This window comes from Magnolia sinica, chromosome 3 (genome assembly GCF_029962835.1).
Source record: "Magnolia sinica isolate HGM2019 chromosome 3, MsV1, whole genome shotgun sequence".
Classification (NCBI taxonomy): domain Eukaryota; kingdom Viridiplantae; phylum Streptophyta; class Magnoliopsida; order Magnoliales; family Magnoliaceae; genus Magnolia; species Magnolia sinica.
In genome coordinates, this window is record NC_080575.1 from 60,665,983 (window position 1) to 60,689,506 (window position 23,524).

General features: G+C 37.8%; 1 long non-coding RNA gene and 1 pseudogene across 1 annotated transcript; one reads left to right on the forward strand and one right to left on the reverse strand.

Moving 5' to 3' along the window:
- Nucleotides 1-11,898: 11,898 nt before the first annotated feature.
- Nucleotides 11,899-13,161, forward strand: LOC131238512 (uncharacterized). Its single transcript, XR_009167882.1, has 4 exons — nt 11,899-12,035; nt 12,149-12,220; nt 12,304-12,375; nt 13,084-13,161. It is a non-coding gene; the product is annotated as an uncharacterized LOC131238512 (long non-coding RNA).
- A 1,773-nt stretch (nt 13,162-14,934) lies between these two features.
- Nucleotides 14,935-23,524, reverse strand: part of LOC131238900 (DNA-directed RNA polymerase V subunit 1-like) — a 31,661-nt pseudogene continuing 23,071 nt past the window's right edge.

Genomic DNA, 23,524 nt, shown 5'->3' on the forward strand with positions numbered 1-23,524 from the left:
TTTGGGATTTGAGAATAGGTTTAGGTTAAGGTTGTAAGTATAAGTTATAGGTTAAGGTTAAGGTTTAGGTTTCGGCTATAAGTATAAGTTTTGGGATTTGAGAATAGGTTTAAGTTAAGGTTATAAGTCTAGGTTTAGGTTATAGGTTATAAGTTAAAGTTTAGGTTTAGGAAATCGGGTTCGGGTTCGGGTTCGGGATCGGGATCGGGTTTAGGTTTGGGTTATAGGTATAGGTTTTGGGATTTGAGAATAAGTTTAGGTTAAGGTTACGAGTCTAAGTTTAAGTTATAGGTTAAGGTTTAGGTTTAGGCTATAAGTATAGGTATAGGTATAGGTTATAGGTTAAGGTTAAGGTTTAGGAAATCGGGTTTGGGTTCGGGATCGAGTTTAGGTTTGGGTTATAGGCATAGGTTTTGGAACTTGAGAATAGGTTTAGGTTAAGGTTGTAAGTATAGGTTATAGGTTAAGCTTAAGGATTAGGTTTCGGCTATAAGTATTGGTTTTGGGATTTGAGAATAGGTTTAGATTAAGGTTATAAGTCTAGGTTTAGGTTATAAGTTAAGGTATAGGTTTAGGTTATAGGTATAGGTTTAGGTTATACGTTAAGGTTTAGGTTTAGGAAATCGGGTTCGGGATCACGTTTAGGTTTGGGTTATAGGCATAGGTTTTGGGATTTGAGAATAGGTTTAGGTTAAGGTTGTAAATATAGGTTATAAGTTAAGGTTAAGGTTTAGGTTTCGGCTATAAGTATAGGTTTTGGGATTTGAGAATAGGTTTAGGTTAAGGTTATAAGTCTAAGTTTAGGTTATAGGTTAAGGTTTAGGTTTAGGTTATAGGTATAGGTTTAGGTTATAGGTTAAGGTTTAGGTTTAGGTTATAGGTATAAGTTTAGGTTATACATTAAGGTTTAGGTTTAGAAAATCGGGTTCGGGTTCGGGACTCGGGTTTAGGTTTGGGTTATAGGTATAGGTATTGGGATTTGAGAATAGGTTTAGGTTAAGGTTATGAGTCTAGGTTTAGGTTATAGTTTATGGTTTAGGTTTAGGTTTAGGCTATAGGTATAAGTTTCGGTTATAGGTTAAGGTTTAGTTTTAGGAAATCGGGTTCGGGTTTGGAATCGGGTTTAGGTTTGGGTTATAAGTATAGGTTATAGATTATGAGAATAGGTTTAGTTAAGGTTATGTTTTAGGTTTAGGTTATAGGTATAGGTTTAGGGAATGGTTTAGGAAATCGGGTTCGGGTTTGAGATTGGGTTTAGGTTTGGGTTATAGGTATATGTTTTGGGATTTGAGAATAGGTTTAGGTTAAGGTTGTAAGTATAGGTTATAGGTTAAGGTTAAGGTTAAGGTTTAGGTTTCGGTTATAAGTATAGGTTTTAGGATTTGAGAATAGGTTTAGGTTAAGGTTATAAGTCTAGGTTTAAGTTACAGGTTAAGGTTTAGGTTTAGGTTATAGTTATAGGTTTAGGTTAAGGTTATATGTTAAGGTTAAGGTTATAGGTTTAGGTTTAGTTTATAGGTTTAGGTTTAGGTTAGGTTATAGGTTATAGGTTTAGGTTTAGGTTATAGTTATAGGTTTTGGGATTTGAGAATAGGTTTAGGTTAGGTTATAGGTTATAGCTTTAGGGAATTGAGAATAGGTCAAGGTTTAGGTTTAGGAAATTGGGTTTGGGTTCGGGACCGGGTTTAGGTTTGGGTTTTCAAGTTTAGGTTTAGGTTTAGGCTAGGGAGTTGAGATTAGGATTAGGTGTAGGTTTAAGTTTAGGCATTTGAGAATACATTAAGGTTTAGGTTATAGGTTTTGGGATTTGAGAATAGGTTTAGGTTATAGGTTTAGGTTTAGGGATTGGAGAATAGGTTTGGGTTATAGTTATAGGTTTAGGTTTAGGTTAAGGTTATATGTTAAGGTTAAGGTTATAGGTTTAGGTTTAGGTTAGGTTATAGGTTATAGCTTTAGGGAATTGAGAATAGGTCAAGGTTTTGGTTTAGGAAATTGGGTTTGGGTTCGGGACCAGGTTTAGGTTTGGGTTTTCAAGTTTAGGTTTAGGCATTTGAGAATACATTAAGGTTTAGGTTTAGGTTTTGGGATTTGAGAATAGGTTTAGGTTTAGGGATAGGGACTTGAGAATAGGTTTAGGTTATAGGTTTAGGTTTAGGTTAAGGTTATAGGTTTAGGTTTAGGTGAAGTTTATAGGTTTAGGTTAGGTTAGGTTATAGGTTTTTGGTTAAGGTTTAGGTTATAGTTATAGGTTTTGGGATTTGAGGATAAGTTTAGGTTAGCTTATAGGTTATAGCTTTGGGGAATTGAGAATAGGTCAAGGTTTAGGTTTAGGAAATCGGGTTCGGGTTCGGGTTTAGGCTAGGGAGTTGAGATTAGGATTAGGTGTAGGTTTAGGTTTAGGCATTTGAGAATACATTAAGGTTTAGGTTTAGGTTTTGGGATTTGAGAATAGGTTTAGGTTATAAGTTTAGGTTTAGGGATAGGGACTTGAGAATAAGTTTAGGTTTAGGTTAAGGTTATAGGTATAGGTTTAGGTGAAGTTTATAGGTTTAGGTTAGGTTAGGTTATAGGTTTTCAGTTAAGGTTTAGGTTATAGTTATAGGTTTTGGGATTTGAGAATAGGTTTAGGTTAGGTTATAGGTTATAGCTTTAGGGAATTGAGAATATGTCAAGGTTTAGGTTTAGGAAATTGGGTTCGGGTTCGGGACCGGGTTTAGGTTTGGGTTTTCAAGTTTAGGTTTAGGTTTAGGCTAGGGAGTTGAGATTATGATTAGGTGTAGGTTTAGGTTTAGGCATTTGAGAAGCTTTTAAGGTTTAGGTTTAGGTTTAGGGATTTGAGAATAGGTTTGGGTTATAAGTTTAGGTTTAAGTTTAGGGATTTGAGAATAGTTTTAGGTTATAGGTTTAGGTTTAGGTGAAGGTTATTGGTTTAGGCTAGGTTAGGTTATAGGTTTAGGTTAGGTTAGGTTATAGGTATAGGTTTTGGGATTTGAGGATAGGTTTAGGTTATAAGTCTAGGTTTAGGTTAGGTTATAGGTTATAGCTTTAAGGAATTGAGAATAGGTCAAGGTTTAGGTTTAGGAAATCGGTTTCGGGTTCGGGATCGGGTTTAGGTTTGGGTTTTCAAGTTTAGGTTTAGGTTTAGGATAGGGAGTTGTGATTAGGATTAGGTGTAGGTTTAGGTTTAGGCATTTGAGAATACATTAAAGGAAAAGGTTTAGGTTTTGGTATTTGATAATAGGTTCAGGTTATAGGTTTAGGTTTAGGGATAGGGACTTGAGAATAGGTTTAGGTTATAGGTTTAGGTTTAGGTTAAGCTTATACGTTTATGTTTAGGTGAAGGTTATAGGTTTAGGTTAGGTTAGGTTATAGGTTTTTGGTTAAGGTTTAGGTTATAGTTATAGGTTTTAGGATTTGAGGATAGGTTTAGGTTAGCTTATAGGTTATAGCTTTGGGGAATTGAGAATAGGTCAAGGTTTAGGTTTAGAAAATCGGGTTCGGGTTCGGGTTTAGGCTAGTGAGTTGAGATTATGATTAGGTGTAGGTTTAGGTTTAGGCATTTGAGAATACATTAATGTTTAGGTTTAGGTTTTCGGATTTGAGAATAGGTTTAGGTTTAGGTTTAGGGATAGGGACTTGAGAATGGGTTTAGGTTTAGGTTAAGGTTATAGGTATAGGTTTAGGTGAAGTTTATAGGTCTAGGTTAGGTTAGGTTATAGGTTTTTGGTTAAGGTTTAGGTTATAGTTATAGGTTATGGGATTTGAGAATAGGTTTAGGTTAGGTTATAGGTTATAGCATTAGGGAATTGAGAATATGTCAAGGTTTAGGTTTAGGAAATTGGGTTCGGGTTCGGGACCGGGTTTAGGTTTGGGTTTTCAAGTTTAGGTTTAAGTTTAGGTTAGGGAGTTGAGATTAGGATTAGGTGTAGGTTTAGGTTTAGGTATTTGAGAATACATTAAGGTTTAGGTTTAGGTTTTGGGATTTGAGAATAGGTTTAGGTTATAGGTTTAGGTTTAGGGATAGGGATTTGGGTATAGGTTTAGGTTATAGGTTTAGGTTTAGGTTTAGGTTAAGGTTATAGGTTTAGGTTTAGGTGAAGTTTATAGGTTTAGGTTAGGTTAGGTTATAGGTTTTGGTTTCGGTTTAGGTTATAGGTATAGGTTTTGGGATTTGAGGATAGGTTTAGGTTATAAGTATAGGTTTAGGTTAGGTTATAGGTTATAGCTTTAAGGAATTGAGAATAGGTCAAGGTTTAGATTTAGGAAATCAGCAACCGGATCTGCACCAGGATTAGGTTTGGGTTTTCAAGTTTAGGTTTAGGTTTAGAATAGGGAGTTGTGATTAGGATTACGTGTAGGTTTAGGTTTAGGCATTTGAGAATACATTAAAGGAAAAGGTTTAGGTTTTGGTATTTGATAATAGGTTTAGGTTATAAGTTTAGGTTTAGGGATAGGGACTTGAGAATAGGTTTAGGTTATAGGTTTAGGTTTAGGTTAAGCTTATAGGTTTATGTTTAGGTGAAGGTTATAGGTTTAGGTTAGGTTAGGTTATAGGTTTTTGGTTAAGGTTTAGGCTATAGTTATAGGTTTTGGGATTTGAGGATAGGTTTAGGTTAGGTTATAGGTTATAGCTTTAGGGAATTGAGAATAGGTCAAGGTTTAGATTTAGGAAATCGGGTTCGGGTTCGGGACCGGGTTTAGGTTTGGGTTTTCAAGTTTAGGTTTAAGTTTAGGCTAGGGACTTGATATTAGGATTAGGTGTAGGTTTAGGTTTAGGTTTAGGGATTTGAGAATAGGTTTGGGTTATAGTTATGGGTTTAGGTTAAGTTATAGGTTACAGCTTTAGGGAAATGAGGAATGGTCAAGGTTTAGGTTTAGGAAATTGGGTTCGGGTTCGGAACCGGGTTTAGGTTTGGGTTTTCAAGTTTAGGTTTAGGTTTAGGCTAGGGAGTTGAGATTAGGATTAGGTGTAGGTTTAGGTTTAGGCATTTGAGAATACATTAAAGGAAAAGGTTTAGGTTTTGGTATTTGATAATAGGTTTAAGTTATAGGTTTAGGTTTAGGGATAGGGACTTGAGAATAGGTTTAGGTTATAGGTTTAGGTTTAGGCATTTGAGAAGCTTTTAAGGTTTAGGTTTAGGTTTAGGTTTAGGGATTTGAGAATAGGTTTGGGTTATAAGTTTAGGTTTAAGTTTAGGGATTTGAGAATAGTTTTAGGTTATATGTTTAGGTTTAGGTTTAGGTGAAGGTTATTGGTTTAGGCTAGGTTAAGTTATAGGTTTTTGGTTAAGGTTTAGGTTATAGTTATAGGTTTTGGGATTTGAGGATAGGTTTAGGTTAGGTTATAGGTTATAGCTTTAGGGAATTGAGAATAGGTCAAGGTTTAGGTTTAGGAAATCGGATTTGAGAATAGGTTTGGGTTATAGGTTATAGGTTAAGGTTTTGGGTCATAGGTTTTGGTTTAGGTTAAGGTTATAGGTATAGGTTAAGGTTTAGGTTTAAGTTATAAGATATAGGTTTAGGGAACTGAGAATAAGTTAAGGTTTAGATTTAGGTTTTGGATTTAGGTTTAGGTTTTAGGTTTTAAGTTAAGGTTTAGGTTTAGGTTAAGATTGAGGTTTAGGTTATAGGTTAAGGTTTTAGGTCATAGGTTTTGGTTTAGGTTAAGGGTATGGTCCCCGCAAAGCAAATACCAGATATAAACAAGGCCATCCGACGTAAATGGCCAAGCCCCTCCAATGTTGTCCATAGGAAATGGACAGCTTCATCATGATCATAACAGCGGTTCCCACCTTCCAAGGACCCCGCTCATCCGAATAGCTTCGATGCACATTCGGGTCTGCTCCATTAATTTCGAGCAAATACATAAACACAGCATGTCCAAATGGTCAGGCCCCTCCAATGCTGTCCATAGGAAATGGATAGCTTCATCATGGTCATAACAATGGTTCCCAACTTTCATGGAACCCGCTCATCCGGATAGCTCCAACGCACATCTGGGTCTGCTCCATTAATTTTGAGCAATTACATAAACACGGCTTGTCCAAATTGCCAGGCCCCTCCAATAGTTTAGGCTTTCTTTACCTTCCATTGGATGCTTTCAAGGTGCAGATGGCCATTGAAACACACATACATCTTGGGAATTGCTTCTCAAAACCGCAGACTGGTTTTGTTTTGAAACTCGTTCATCTCACCTAAAAACCTGTCACATAATGAATCACTGTAACCACAATGATAACTATTGTCTATGCACTATAATGAACAAATTATTATTATTATTATAGATATCTGTAATTACAACATGGATGTTGGAGTCACTTATGAATGGGTAGAATGGCATATAAAGATTATAATCGACCTTAGAAATATAAATGCCATTATAGATAATTGTAATTACAACATGGATGTTGTGTGTGTCTATTTCATATGCACCTCAACATATATGTCTGTGTGCATGTGCAGGTGTGTGTGTCCATATATATATATATATATATATATATATATATATATATATATATATATTGTATTAGAGAAGGGAAGGGATTATTTAAATCATTAACAAAAGAAATATATGAATATTAAAAGATGTTGACTTCTTCATAAAATGCTCAGGCCTATAAAGAAATGGAACCAATGTCACCCATGAACATCTACTATATAGAATTTCTTAAGGGCCATAGAAGTTTTGGATCAAGCTTATTTTAATGTTTCCCCTTTGCCCATGCCCGTATGATCTTATGAATAGGTTGCATGACAACTAACCATCTGCTAAAGGTTCATATAAAACCTCTATTTTAAGGAATGGCTAGAGGTTGGTGCTCTGTGGACCCCAACATGAAGTATATGTCCCATCCATGCTTTCCATACATTTTTTCAGATAATTTTATACTATGAACCCAAAACTGAGGTAGATCAAATTCTCAAGTTGGTCACACAGTGTTGATTGAAATCTCACCATTAAAAACTTCTTGCATTGATATTTTTACTTTTCTATAACCAGACCTTTTTTTCTGGTTATAGAAAAGTAAGTAGACCTTTCTTCTGACTATAGAAAGCTGACCTCTCTTAAGCCTTTGACTTATAAATGGTGAGGAAAGTCTGGGGGTTTCTTCTTTAAGTTACTCAACGTTCATGGTCATTACAAAGTAGATTGTGGATCTTTTAAATGGTGGATTGTAGGGTCCTTCCAATTGAGTCGGTGAGTTGTATGGAGGTTGCTCCCTTTAGCTTGTATGTGGGGAATATGGAAAGAAGAAAGTAGGTGAGCTTTCTTGTAATATCTTGTCATTGATATTTCTAGTGAAGGAAAGAATTGAACACTTCATCATAAGTTAAGACTGGTACTGAAGCTTTTAAGGCACCAATGCCTCAATATGGGGTGGTGGTTAGAAGTTGGTCATTTTTAATTATGTCAAGCATTGGGAGAAGATTGACCTTTTGGTGCCTAGGCTTGTGAAAATTGAATATGGAAGTTCAAGGGGGAATCTTGGTGGCTTGGTAGTTGGCGGTGTCATTAGAGAAGAAGCTTGTTGGGTTGGTGCAGCTTCTTTCAATCTACTAAGCTACTCACGCAATCTTGCCTATGGGTAATTGTGCCAGCATCAATTGGAATATCTAGGTCGCCAAGCTTGATCCCTTTTTTTAGTTGAACGCAAACCATTGACGTATTTCATTTACTGACAATTAATTCTTAGTCAACATATTCAAAGGGTAGGATTGCTCCATCAAGGCAAATTTTGGGGTATAGTCCATACACGAGCATGCGCAACAACCCAACAGCCTAGATGGCTAAACTGTGGTAATGGGTTCACCATTACAAACCAAAAACCCATATTGTGCATATCCTTGTACAGGGATCATACAATTAGTGAAAATCCACACCCTACAACACTTAAAGAGTAGATCCTAACATGTTGATTGAGCCGGCAGTGAACACCCCAGACTGGCAAAGACCAGGGTTCAAGTCACACTGATGTACCAGTTGCAGTCCTGCCCAAAATGACTATGTAATCCACCAAGAAAAAGCGTAGAGATTTGAAAATGAGCTTGATCAGGAATTCAGGTCTTGAAATCAAATAAAACAAGCTGCCTCAATGAAAATTAACACATTGAGCACAAAATGCATGGAGAAATGCAAGCCATTCCACCACACATGCCACCATAGAACACGTCTCAAAGACCCCATCAATTCATCAGGTGGAGTCAACTGTAAACATACCCTTGCCCAAAAGATCAGGTGGGCCACATACGTATGAGAAAAATGACAACGACCCGCCAAATGAGTGGAAATCTCGATTTTGTGGTCACGGAGCCGCAAACCCCCCGGTGGCACCCCAACCCCACTAGATGAGTGGCCCATATCAGGCAACAAGTGTGCCAAGATGGCACACGTGACAAGATCGCATCGGCATTTACGAAATGAAATTTCTATATTTTGACATGATTCAACTACCGCAAGAGAAAAACGAACTACATGGATTAAAATTCAAGAAATCAAGGGGAGAGAGAGAGAGAGAGAGAGAGAGAGAGAGAGAGAGAGAGAGAGATAGAGAGATAGAGATTTTCGAAGAGAAGCTTACGAGGTTTTGAAGGACCCGGAAGCGGCTGCGGAGCTGGTAGTGGCTGCGGCATTTTCACAGCTTCCACCATCTGGAAATCTCTGTGAAAGAGAGAGAGAGAGAGAGAGAGAGAGACCGTATAGCCTAGGGTTTGGTTTGGAAGAAGGCCAGGAGTCGCATTGACTCAGGCAGCGCTAATATTGGATGGAAATTGGATTGCGTACTAAGTTACTCAGTACGCTCTTATCGTACAGAGTAAACTCGGTTGGGCTCACCGAGAATGCATGTGGTTTATCCATGCCGTCTATTCGTTTTTTCAGATCATTTTAGGGGTTCAACCCAAAATTGATACATATACAAAGCTCAAGTGGATCATACCACAGGAAAAAGTGAAAGTATTGATTTCCACCATTGAAAACTTTCTAAGGCCCCCAGTGATGTTTATTTGACATCCAACCTATTCATGATATCAGACAGACATGGATGAAGGGAAAAAACAAACATTAGCTTGATCTAAAACTTCGGTTGCCCCCAAGAATTTTCAACTGTAGATGTTCAATTCACACTGTTTTCGATGGTGTGATCCAATTGAGATTTTTATATACTCTATTTTTGGTAGAAAGCCCTAAAATAATGTGTTAAAATAGATGGATGGAGTGGATACAATGCATAAATGACAGTGGGGCGCACAGAGTTTACTCAGTAAGCTTGGCGTACTGAGTTACTCAGTACGCAACCCGCTTCTTATTGGATGGAGGGCGATAAACCTAATCCTCGGGCCGAGGACAATACTATCACGTAAAACATTTGATCCTCTACCGGAGGAGGCAGGTTTAGGGCTGTCAATGGGCCGAGTTAGGGCTGGGTCGAGCTCTGTCCAAGCTTAAGCCCGGCCTGTAATTTTGAACCTAAGCCATGCTCGTGATAAGCCAAAATATTCTAGACCGAGTACAGCCCAGGACATATACACAAAGCTCAACCCAAGTCCGAGCAGGGTAAGTTACAAAAGCCTATCTTGTTATACAAAGCAGATGCAAATAATGGTGAAAACGTTGATGTACTTGTCTGCATGCTTCTACTGCTGCTACTGCACTCACTCCCTCCCTTCAGTCTTCCCTATTCAACCGTGGACGACAAATCACATACCCCATATGGAGCTGCTGTTGTTGCTTCTACAATATTAGAAACCCCATGTGTGGGGACTATCGTGGGATGGTGGATGTTGCCGGGAGAGGGAGATCGAGAGAGGGAGGGAGAGTGAGAGGGAGATCGAGAGAGAGGGTTGAGATCGGGAGAGGGAGATCGAGGGAGAGGGTTGAGATTGAAGGAGAGGGAGATTGAGAGAGGGAGAGGGAGATCGGGAGAGGGAGATCGAAAGAGAGGGAGATGGAGCTCGCGTTTGGGCATTTTGGGCATTTTGGAGGGATTAGGGCGTTTTGGCGACGGAAATAATCCAGTAGTCTGCAGGATATTTATATAAATGTGACTCTCAAGCCATGTGCGTGTATATGAGGCGCGCACCCATGGCGCTGGTACCACCGTAACTAACCTTGCAACTGTTTTGGGCCCCATGCCATGGATTGACTTGATTTTTAAGCCGCAGGCCCACCATGGAATGGTGCATCTGACTGATGGGGTACATGTTCGACACCCATCACGGTGGGGCCCACACAGCTTGACCGTATGGAACCTTTTCAAATAATATATATATATATATATATGTATGCAGTGATCCCGACCTTATTTGAAACCATATAAAATACTACTAAAAAATAAGAAATGTCCAAATACATTTGTCAAGAAAATTTCCTTATGATTTAAACAAGGATTAGTGTAACCTTATAGAAACACAAACACAACTTTATCATGCTCTCTTATGCTCCTACAAACATCTATTGCACAAACTCGTTGATACAAATGAAATACAAATCATCATTTAAGCCATATCCCAACTAATTGGGGTGAGCTCGACCATGTAAATAATCTTATCTATCTCAAACCCGACTTAAAAGCTTAGATCCAATGATTCGATAAGTGCACAAAGCCAATTGGATTTAGGTCCAGGTCTTCAAAAATAAGATCCGGACCTAAAAGGACTTGGACCTGACAAGATCAGGTCTTCTCTCTGGTTTTGCATAGTAGAGATTTGGCATAAAATCTATTGGTGAAAAGCTTTTTATCTCTTAACATGCTCATCTACAGCCAATGATTGAAATTTTTTTTAGGAAATCCTAAAAAAACATACTTTCTCTAACATGCTCATCTATATATAAAAAAATTTTAAAATATTTTATAATAAAACATCATGGTGATCCCCGGGAAGATTGCAATGGTTAATGTATTTGTTCTCACTGTTTCCCCATAGTATGGCCCACTTAGACAATGGATCTATCTCATTTTTTAAATCTCATTCTATCATGGTTCAGAGAAAATGATGGACGAAGTAGATTTTACACTGTTATCGTAGTTAGCGCACAACAATTCATATCATATTGTGTTTTCTCTTCATTCATATCTTTTTGATATTATAAACATGAGGGATGTCAAATAAACATTATTATGCGCCCAAGGAAGGTATCAACGGTGGAAATCATTATTCCACACTATTTTGTGTCGCATGGTCCACTTGAGTTTTATATTTATCGAAAATTTGGAGTTAACCCACACTGTTCCTCCATTTTTTAAGATCGTTTTAGAGAACTATTTAAAAAATGATTCATATCCAAATATTAATTAAATGAACAACACCACAGAAAAGAGAACAAATTGGCCACTCCCCCTGACACCATCCACTGGCTTGTGGTTAGTACTCTGTGGGCCACACCATGATGTATGTATTTAATCCATGCCGTCCATCTATTTTTATAGATCATTTTATGATATAAGAGAAAAAATGAGGTATATCTAAATCTCAAGTGGACCACATTACAAGAAAAAGTGTTGGATGAACGTTGACCATTAAAAACGTTATGGGGGCCGTAAAAGTTTTAGATCAAGCTGATATTTATAGTTTCCCTTCATCCGGGTCTTTATGACCTAATCAACATATTAGATTTCAAATAAACAATACAGTGGGCCTTAGGAGGATTTTAATAGTGGATATCCAATCATTATTGATTTCCTGTGGTGTGGTCCACCTGTGACTTATATACCTATCAATTTTTCTATGAAGCCCTAAAATGATCTCTAAAAATAGATGAACAGAATGGATGACACACATACATCATGGTGGGGCCCACAGAGCACCCTCCACCAGTAGCCAATCCGTCTCCCAAATTTGGGCGCGCGCTCAAAACAGAGCCGCGCCCAAAGAGAGGTATTTCACTTTCTCTCTCTCTCTCTCGCTTTTATTTTGCCTCGTAGCAAATATCGGGGTCTTAGATCGTAATTTCTGCTCTTGTCCAACAGCGATCTTTCTCGCAACTATCTCAATGGATCGATCCCTGCAGCATGGGCTTCCCTTCCTCTCACCGATTTGTAAGTCCTCTTCCATAATTGCATCTGGAATCTTCTATAACTAATCTACAAAACCCTCTCTTCCTCTCTCACTCTCTGAGGGACATACCCGAAAAATTGTTTGAACATTGTAGGTCGCTTTTGGGAAATCACATTTCTAGAACAATTCCAAAGGAGCTAGGAAACATCATGACACTCAAGTCACTGTATGTGATTCACAACTTTCATTTGATTAGGCAGATGAAATTGCGTTTAGCTACTATTATTCATGCAATTCGTGAGTTTGCAGAGTCATTGAAGTTAACGAGGTCGAAGGACCTCTTCCTCCAGAGCTTGGTAATTTGCGCAGCTTGGAGAGATTGTAAGATTCTCTGTTTTGCCACTGCAATTTTTATTTTTTTATTTTTCAAATAGTGACCTAATACTCATTTCATAGTTATCTTTCCGGGAATTCATATCTTTACTCATCTTGATTGATATTTTCCATTAGCATCTTTTCTTTCTACTTTTGGTAATTCAGAAGTACAAATTTGTACTGTTGTATCACCAATGTTGAAAGAAGGTTGCCATTATCAATCAGGGCAGGTGCAAATAGTGTCACCCTTATCTTTATTACATTTGAGCAGCTGCTAAGATTTGTGACCTGAATTGAGAATCTCTAAAATTTAAATGTTATTTATTTATTTATTAGTTCTGGTTGCCTCCTATGTCCTAATTAAACAGAAAATGTGATTAATGTGTAAATATATGCTGGCCATTGTTAGGTTACATTGGTGAACAGAATGGCTGAGGGTCAACCAATTGCGAAGTGTTTATGCTATTCAACACTATCAGTTGACGGTCAATATGTGGTGTTGAGAGGACTCCACGACCATTTTAAGGAGTGGAATGCCCCACTGGGTCCACACCGTGTAGCAGGTGTGGGCCTCACTTATCACCACCATCTGATCATGATCAGTTGGTAGTGATTGGCATACAGCCTATGGTGATAATAAACAATAGGTGTTTTTTTAAAAAAAAAAAAAAAAAAACTTTTTTCCTAACATAATCCAATATATTACTGGTGCAGCCTTGCTTGTTCGAATAACTTGACAGGAGAAATACCTATTACCTTCGGCAACTTGAGAAACTTGACGGACTTGTATATCAATTCTTCACTAGTCACTGGGGTTGTCTTTTCCATTTAGAAATTATAACTTATTAAACTCCATTCATATTATTTCTGTAAGATCCCTGATTTCATCGGGAACTGGACACGACTCAAGAGGCCGCAACAACTTAAATTGCTATGTCTTCCATGTAAATTGCTTCTTGCTTCTATCGGAGAACATCTATATGAACCATGATTCTCAACCACTGCAGGCATATGCAAGGCACCTCTATGACGGGACCTATTCCTTCCAACATCTCTTTCTTGGTGAATCTAATTGAACTGTGAGGGCACATTCCATGTTCTTTTCTTGCTGCTTTATTACTTAGAATTTTCTTGGATTCATACCCAGCCTTGGAAGTGGTATGAAATGAATTACTTTATTGAATCCAATATATTTTGATTTTCAGGAGGATATCTGATTTGAATGGATCGAGCATGCCTTTCCCTGCATTGGGGGATATGACCAAAATGCAGAAATTGTGAGTTGAATGGATATACCCCTGATGGCATAAATATATCATTGTTCGTTACTTCTTTTGTTTCTAGTCTATATCCATTATATTATGAACTTACGTTTTGTGTTTGCTCTAATATAATAAGATGTCAATTTTAGATTTCTTCTCTTCCTCTCTATGCTTGAAAGAATGGGATTTTGGTTCAAATGCATAAGATGGACATTGAAATCATTGGTCTTCTTTGATTTTTTTTCTTTACCATTTCTTCTGTAAAGTGCTTCTAAGTTGTTTGAACTGATGCAGGTAAGAAGTTCTGGAATGTGTTTCATCTGCAGCCTATGCGTGATCAGAAGGTACAATTCCAAAAAAAATATCATCTAATTTCACATTATTTCCATTGCTTTATGATTATACAATTCCAAAAAAATGAGAACCAGAGGTTAACAGTACACAGACTGCTGAAATTGATGTTTTACCAATAGATCACTACTATGATGCCTTAGGAGGGCCTGAATTGGATACTCTCAGGGTACATGGACTTTTGTTTTTTTTGTTTTTGCTGCTACTGTTGTTGTGCTCCATTTACTTCGTTCAGCTGACAGGATATCGTCTCTATAATTATAAATGTTGTTTCAAAGCAAGCGTGGAGTGCTACTAATTTGGAGAGATCCGACATAAATAAAGTCTTCTATTGATACGAGAGCATAATCAAGTTCTCAAATCTGCACTTGATTGAAAAAGATCTTAATGGCATTAGTGCTAACATGGAATGCATATGCAAAGTTAGTTATTTATGTGCAAAAAAAGAAAAAAAAAAGAAAAAAAAAGGAGAATGTGGTCCTGACCCAATTGAGGAAGTTATGCCCAAAGTGTAGTTAGCATAGTGTCCCAATGGGAATCAGAAGTTTAACTGGTAATGGTGTCATCTCTCCTTGATAGGGGCAATAGTAATGGATAGATGATTGAAAGGAGAAATAAAGTCAACCATATAGGGTACATTCAATTTATTTGGGTGCATTTTCAGTTAAATTGATACCTTTTTTTTAAAATTATTTTTCCTTTTCTTCAGATACTGAATCTGCTAAGGCATCTAGAAGACAACTGAAAGAGACAATCTACTCATTGTTGTTTGACATGAATGTTCCTGCTGTTTGTAGAAGAAGTGCAAGCATGGCAGCTGAGACCACTTCTCATCACATTATTGCTGAAGTGTGCAACATTCGCAGGAAGACAAATAAATCTTCTTAAAAAAAGGTGAAAGAGCGTGCTTCTTTCTCCCAAAGCAATTTATAACCTCTTGACAAGAGTGCATGATCTCATCCATGCTCCGCTCGAGTACTTTCAAGCGCATCTTATCAAGGTGAATGTGGCCAACAAGGCTTGTATCCGCTTGAACTTTCAGGTATTTGTCAATGCCTTTAAAGCGACTTTTTTCAAACGATTCTGAACTAAATATGCTGCATTCTCCTTGCAATGCATTTTCCCATAGAAGCACTCATTCAAATATAGAATAACTCTCCGATCTATAATATCATTCTTGAAGTTAACTTTTCACAAAAGTATTTCCTTCATCGACTCCAATGAAGAGTTGTTGCTCTGAGAAGAATCAATAACTGCTGTATATGCAGGATTTGATATTTCAGTAGTAGCTAATACACCAACCGGTTCACTAGCAAGAGACCTGCCAGGACTATTTTTGTCCACTGTCCATACTCAAATTGAATTATAGAATTGTTGCAGAGGTTTCTCACCGTCCCATCATAACAGATAACGACATCTCTAAGTGTGGCCATTAGATTTTTAAACAAAGTTCTGGAAGAACGGATCAACAAGAACGGTCAACACTTCCCTGGATGATATGGAATGGACCAACTCTTCATAGGGGTCAGACCTTGAAAAAAGGAGCTCTTAACTAACCCAAATGCCTTAGAAGGATAGTCAACACCATTAATAGAATACTTATTTTGGAAGTGGAAACTCATATCACCATTAACAGAATACTTATTTTGGAAGTGGAAACTCATATCACCATTAACAGAATACTTATTTTGGAAGTGGAAACTCATATCCTCAACCAAACGCCTTGAATAAAACTTCCCTTGGTCATAAAGTTGAAGCCCCAAAAAGCCAAGTTGTTAAACAACCTTACTGATAGCTGAATCATTTTTAGAATCTATCAAATTACCCAAAGCAGATAACTTTAGAATACGAGTCACGATTGGCAGTTTTATAGTTTTCAGGTAGCTTTCCACTAACAACTCTACAAGTTCATTGTAATTTGATCTCAAGAGAAGCAGGAAAGGTGATATGTCCTGAATTTTCTTCTTTATATCTTCAGTAACAGTCTTGGGAATGTCAAAATCATTCAGGCCAACATTATATCCTTCTAAAAAGAGAATGTCCTTCAGCAATGGCTGCAACATATTAAAGAACTTAACAGCCTCTTCTGTTCCCTTCTTGTCAAGAACAGAAGTAACAATCTCTGTGAATGATGACTGCAGTAAATCTCTATTGAAATCAATCCTCACCATTTCACTTTTACTGATCAAATGCCTCTCCCCAAAGTAGTAAAAAAACGCAGGTAAAGCACTCTGTACCATTTGCAAAACAGTCCACAGAGGACCTGTATGGTGAGCCTTAAGCAAAGCAGGTTCCAGTAAACTGGTGAAACACACATAGCCAACTGTTGCGCAGTCGCTTTGTTCAAGAAAAAAGTCCTAAACATGAGTTTAAGTGACAATAAAGAATCATGCACCAGTTGTAAATTCAGACTACCACTATGAGAACTACGGATTTGCTTTTCAACACTAAACAGCTCCAAAACTTCTGCCTTTGCTGCTAGAGACTGGATAAAATATATGAACACAATCCCCATCAAAATCTGCACCTAGGGGAGCACAAATAAGGGGATTGATCTTAACAGTATGGTCGTCATGCACATAGACAGAAAATGTTTGTAATGAATGTTTATGAGTACTAGGTGGCCTATTAATGAAAACAATGTCTCCATCCATAATCCGCCTATTTATGATTTGACTAACTTTCAAATCTGATTTAGTTTACTCTGATTCTCTTTTTTCCAATTTGGTTTTGAAAAATTTGAATGTTGGAGAAGTGCTACCGTGATTTGTCTGGATGTATTTAAGTGACTATTTTGTGTGTTCTCTACACCATAATGAAGGACCACAATTGGTCACAGAAAGTTGTGAGGTGCATTGGACACAGAAAGGCTGAAGGAGATCTAATAGTCCAATGCTCCTGAGCTTTCACAAAGACCATTTTTCAGTGAAGCTATCATCTAGAAATGCAATAATCATTTCAGTGAAGCTGAAATGACCAATTTGAAACTATCATAGTATTTGTATTGTGTGATCATTACTCCAAGTTCAACTAGAAAGGAATGTAATTGCAATTTGTACTCCATTATGAATAACACTAACCGTCAATACAGTTCAATCGTTGCCACCTAATTGAACTGAGCAATTGCAATCCAACTCAGGTGTGTTTCAAAATGCAGCGTAAAAGATGCATTTAGATCAATGGATTATTTCTAGCCTGGTGAACTGTGATTAGCTCTGTTTTGAGCTTGTAGATTATCTTTGCATTAAGTCGATGAAACTCAATCAGGCCTTGAAAGATTTAAATTTTATTCTGTATTGTGACTTGAATAAAAGATATGATGTCATTGAGAAAACCCAAAAGCCACAACTCAGTTTTTCATTTTTTCTTTTTGCAGTGGCTATAAGTACATGCCTTATCAACTTTTGGCTTGCCATGTCACGATGGAGGTGAGTTTCTTGGAAGATAACTTGTAGCTCTTTGTTGGAAAGTATTCTTCTTCATCATGGTTATCAAACAATTCCTGTTACAACAAAAGTGGCTGATGTGCCAGTCCATGTTGGCATTGAGTTGTAGTTTGACCACCAAGTGTGTCAGGTTTTTGGGTATCACTCTGTGATTAGAGTTCATAGAGAACCCACGGACATGTTATGGAGTCACAAATCATATGGCTGTTTCCAGTGACTAGTAGAAATGATGTCACATGATTTTCAGTTCAATTGGCAGGTGTATTACAGTGTAGGGAAGTGTGAAGCTAGAAAGAAGCATGATCTTCCATCTCTGGATGACCCTGCAATCTTTGAGCATATCTTCTTTAGTGAATACATGTATGATCCTTCCAAATGTTGGGTGGTGTAGATAAAAGAGAAAGATGGCGATGATGTTAAGATGCAAGGACAAGGAAACAAGTGTGCATGGCTATGGAACTTGACTAGAAAGTAGGTGGTAAGGAAGTTGTCGAAATAGGAAGAAGACGACGATTTTTTGTATATTTGTTTATTATGTTAAACTTATATGTATTTATGCGTGAATAAGTGTGATGCGGATAAGATTGTTTGTGTTTGGATGAATGTACTTTTATGTTTGGATGGATTTTCTTGTTTGGGTTTAGATGGATGTGAATGTGAATATGATGAAATATATTATATAACAGGTGTATATCAGGATGAATATGATGAAATATATTGTTAACAGGTGTATATCAGGAATTTTGTGCGGAATTTTGAGCTAGAATAATTTTTTAAAAAGAGACTTTTAGCAACGAAAATTTTTGTAGCTATAAGTTTTGTAATTTACTTTTAGCTGCGAAAATTTTCGCTGCTAAAAGTCTTGTACAATTTTTTAGCGACGAAAATTTTCGTCGCTAAAAGTAGAATAATTTTCGCTGCTAAAAGTCTTGTACAGTTTTTTTAACGACGAAAATTTTCGTCGATAAAAGTTTTCTAATTTATTTTTAGCGACTACAATTTTCGTCGCTAAAAGTTTTGTAATTTTTGTTGGCAGCGAAAATTTTTGTAGCTAAAAGTTTTGTAATTTATTTTTGGCAACGAAAATTTTCGTTGCTAAAAGTCTTGTACAGTTTTTTTAGCGACGAAAATTTTCGTCGCTAAAAAGCTTGCATTTAGCGACGATTCAAAATTTTCGCTGAGAAAACGCTTCGACATCGGTCTTATAGCGACGAATTTAGCGACGAAAACTTTCGTCGCTAAAACGTTTTAGCTACGAAAATTTGACTTATAGCAACGAAAATTTTCGTCGCTAAAAGTGAAATTACCCTGGCCGTTGATCAGACTGATCTAAGGTCTAGGTGGGCTATACGGGTCGATTCCTAGCTTTAACGGTGGATTCTCGTTGATCTAATGGTCGAATGTCAATGGCTAAAATAGTCCCTGGAATTTACCAGATGATTGGGTCTATATGTTGTAGGGACATGGTGGTGGAAACTACCATCATTTCCGGTTTCTTAATGTTTCTTTTCAAAATAGGTGGGGTCCACCTGTGATGATCTTTCAGAGAATTCACTCCATTCACCGTCTTTGGCACACTGTGCTAACCTATGGTCTAAATTTTGAAATAGATCCAAACTTCAGGTGGGCCGCACAATCTGTTAATGCATTAAATGTTATTTACCGTCAAACCCCCATGCACGTAGAAATTTGAATGAATTGAGATATTCTGTGAGAAGTTCACTTTACTACTTGTAGTTGTACGATCCGCTCTGTTCATTGTATTTAACATATCCTGTTAGGATTAAGGTCCAAAAATGGGACAGATCTGTTGATCAGGTGGGCCGCACGGTATGTTTTAGTTTCAACGGTAGTATGTAATGACAATCATGAATATTTACGATATTGCCCTTCATTTCTCAACCAGCTTCCGACGTCCATTACGTCAAAGTGCGCCGCCCGAATTTCTTAAATTTTGGCAAGCATTTTTCATTTTTCGTGCTCTTTCCCTTAGTCTAGTTTGGACCCCGATCTCCCAGAGATGTCCAAGATGCTCCTTTAGTGGCTTGCACACTCCGTAATTCAAAATAATATTTGTACACCTCCGATTGACAAGTTACCAGATGGTTGAAACTTAAACCCGAAGATCTTCACAATGACCGATTCATCCTGATATTCGGATGACCAATTTGGCGGATCCAAACCTGATGGATGGTCAGGTGACTTGTTAAAAATAAGGAAGCTTTATAGTTAGCACTCTAACCATGCATATGGGTGGATGTATGGTCAGCTTTGTAAATAGGTAAACACAAAATGGGTTTCCGGAGTGATTGTGGGTAAGACTTATATAACGTTAGATTCAAGTGACTTTCTTATACATGAAAGTTTCTCATATTCTGATTCTAATGGTGGGTTAAGCATATTCATATGGTGTGAATAAGATGGACAGATCAAAATCTTGATTTGATAAGTATACGAATGGATGTAGAGGTCAAGTAGTTGATTTACTGTGATCTAAGGCCTAAAATTCGACGTGTACGGTTAATTTATGATAATTAGGCCTGGTATAAAGTTTCACACAAAATGGATCATGAGAACCTTGTGAGTTGGAATTCAAGGAATATGTCGATGGCATTTTCATAATTATTGTTGATTTAAGAGTTTTGTGAAATCTAATGGTTCTAGATGATTATATGTCATTTTCTAAACAATTCTTACAAAAGGACTTATATTTAAATCATTATAAATAAAGACTTATTCATTGATTTAGTTAAAGGAAGGTACATATATCGAACTAAATGAGCAATGGTCGGACGACTTGATTTATGGATGAATATCATTCATAATCAGTCAGATTCATATTGGAGGATGGATGTAGGGTTAGGTTGACTAGATTGGTACCGTACACATATATATACTAAGTTAAATTTATGGTAACACTCGAGGACTTTCAATACTCGAGTATTGAAAAGTTCGGGGTGTTACATGCGCCCACTTAAACCTCACAATATATGGAACTTAACAGACACTTAAACACATCGTTAATTAGGAGGAGTATACTCATCCGTTCACACATTAGGTGTGTTTGAATTTTAGGGAGTTAAAATATAATGACCTGAGATTTTGGTGAACATTCATGCATCTACATACATGCAAACTTGCATCCATCTAAACATTCATGTAAAAATAGTCATGATATGTGTGATCAATTTTTATTTAGAGTTATCGTTGGTTTTAGTGTGTGTATGTGTCTATATATATGTATGTATGTATGTATGTATGTATTTATACGTGTACTCTCCTTACTCATACACCCAAGATCAACCGTTCATTCATTAACCAACTCAAATCTAACCGTGGAACATACAATAAATCCAACCATTTATACGCCGTATATGGTATGCGATCACCCACTCATCCATCCATTTTCAGGATTATAATTTAATCATCTAAGCCCTTTATCCGACGATCCACATATTTGATCAACTAAAAATCCATCTCGCACCTATCTAAATATGAAAGTAACCATGCATTAACCTTTATAAAGGATTAGACTCTTAATCATTTGATTATTTTACATATATCCCACATCGAAAATGATAGGAGGAGTTTTGGGGTTTATATGAGGATGTGTGTGTAGTATTCTTATTTGGAGCTTTGGAGATTGAGATGCTCGGGTTGCATATTCCAGTGCGCATGGAAGCACGCGTACGAGCTCGGGCACTGGCACGGGTGTGGGCGTGGGCAGTGTGGTTGTATTGGCATAGTCGCGAGACGGTGCGACAGCGGTGCGAGTGGTTTACTAGGAGCCTAGGTGCAATGGATTTGAAGCTAGGGTTTTATAGGTGACTGAGAACGATTAGATCTTTAATCCGAAGCGGTCAGCCTTTTTTTAAAACGGCTAGCTGCCTTGAAAGCCACAATGGTCTGAAAATGGATGGGCCATAATGATTCAACGGTCAGATCTTCCGATCTGATGACAAGAAATGGCTGAAATTAATGATTGATGGTCAGAAACGTTTTTCAAATGTTCTGAACCATTGATGGCCACTTAGCAATGGTCCACTCCCTGGTGCCTATATAAACTGGACCATTCGGGTCCAAATTCAATCATCTCAAACACAAATCTCTCCCTTTCCATCAGATTCTCCAGATAGCATCTCCTTTATAGAATATTGTAATTACATCCACTGTTTGATTCTGCCAGAACATCTGCTGCATTGAATTGTTCTTAAGTGGACCCATCGTGATTGCTACATGCCGGATCTACACAGGCTTGTCTTATCTTATAAGTAATTTGCCTGTAACCCATCAACAATTGATAAGGGGGTGAATCATGCTTTAAGGACATCATATATTTTCACGTGATTAAGCCTAGTGAAACGATATAATTATACTTTGTTTTCTATTTTTCGGTATATTCAACATTTTTCTAACAATCTTAAAGCGTGAATATGGATACCTAAAGTGTTGCATCAGTCAAACTGATGAAACAAGATCTGATCAAATTAGACCGGTTCGACGGTTCAAATTTCACTAGGTGGCAGTACAAGCTAAAATTCCTGTTAACTTCTCTGAAGATCTTCTACATCTTGGACCCGAATCTACAACTTATGCCTGAAGCAACAGATGCTGACATTACAGAACAGGTCGTTGCAAGAATCAAGCGATAAGAAGATGAACTGCTATGTCACTGTTGAGGGTTAAATATTGCATATAGGACCCCAGTTATTACTTGGTTTTATGCACATGATTATGCTTAATGTTCTATGTTAATCATGATTGTGTTGCAAGGTGAATTCAAGAGCTTGGATTGAAAATGATGCTAAAAGCATGGATTTAATGCTCAAGAATCACCAAAGCTAGTGGATAGATCTACCATTAATAGTTTGGGGCCACTTGATTTTTGGATATGCCTCAATTTTGAACTCAACCCCTTAAATTAGATGGGAAAACGATTAGACGGCGTGGACTTCTTTGAAACGACACCATGTACCCCACCTGTAAGGTGCGTGTGCACAAGATCACACGCACCTGTAATACACAACACCATGAGTCCGGTCAACACAAGGGGGACCCATGTGTTTCACGAAGAGAGAGAGAGAGAGAGCTCTCTCTCCAGCGGGCGTCCCGGTGTGAAATTCCTAAACAGGGACTCGCGGACGGTTCAGGTGGGCCATCATCCTGGCCCAAAACGTCCGATCCGGACCGTCATTAGACTCCAAAGGGCCAGCTGATCAGGACCTAAAAGAAAAGCCTATAAAGAAGCGGCGAGAACTATTTCCACATGTTCAAGTGTAAGATAAACGGCAACAAGAAAGTGCCCGCGGGCTACCACAGGGTCGATCTGTACCACACTTTCTAGGGCCGGGATTTCAAGCGGAACCTAATGAATGGAGTGGATTTATAAGAAAACCGAAGAAGGTGGGCCCACAGATGCCATCGCAGTCTGTGTTACGCAGAGTACGAGTGTCCGATCGGTCTGGACGACCCGGTCTGATGAACGGCTACAACAGAAATCCTAAGAGTAATCCAGACCATCCGGACTCCAGCAGAGGAGAGTTCAACCATTCCTATGTGGTCAGATTGATTGGATGGGAGGGTCTCTCCCTCCAAACTCGGGTAAAACGCGACAGCTTACGCATTTTCACGGTGTAGAACAGGGTAGTGCAAACCGACCTCCGCGAAAGGCTCTGCTAGAAAGATCTAGAAAGAAATACCGCACCCTATAAATCAGTGTGTTGCTGAATAGGAAGAAGAAGAAGAGGAGAGATATTGAAGGAGAGAAAGAGAGCAGGGAGCAAAAGCGTGGATAGGCCGTCATCAAGAGTTTTTTCTTCCCTTTCCTTTGTTGTTTTTCTTTATGCTTTTCTTAAGAGTTTTTAGTTCATGTCTATGGTTGGCTAAACCTCTTAACTAGGGCTAAGAGGTGAAACTTGTAGCGTGATGGGATGTTTTCTATTGTTTTGATTCATGTTTATATTGAACTCTCTTTGATTCTAGTTTGATTATAAGGAATACTTGCAGTTTTTAATGGTTTGTTGTGACTTGAATTGCAATGGATCTGCGATAGCTTTGAGTATGTTCTTTTCATTATTGAGATTGTGAATTTAGGAA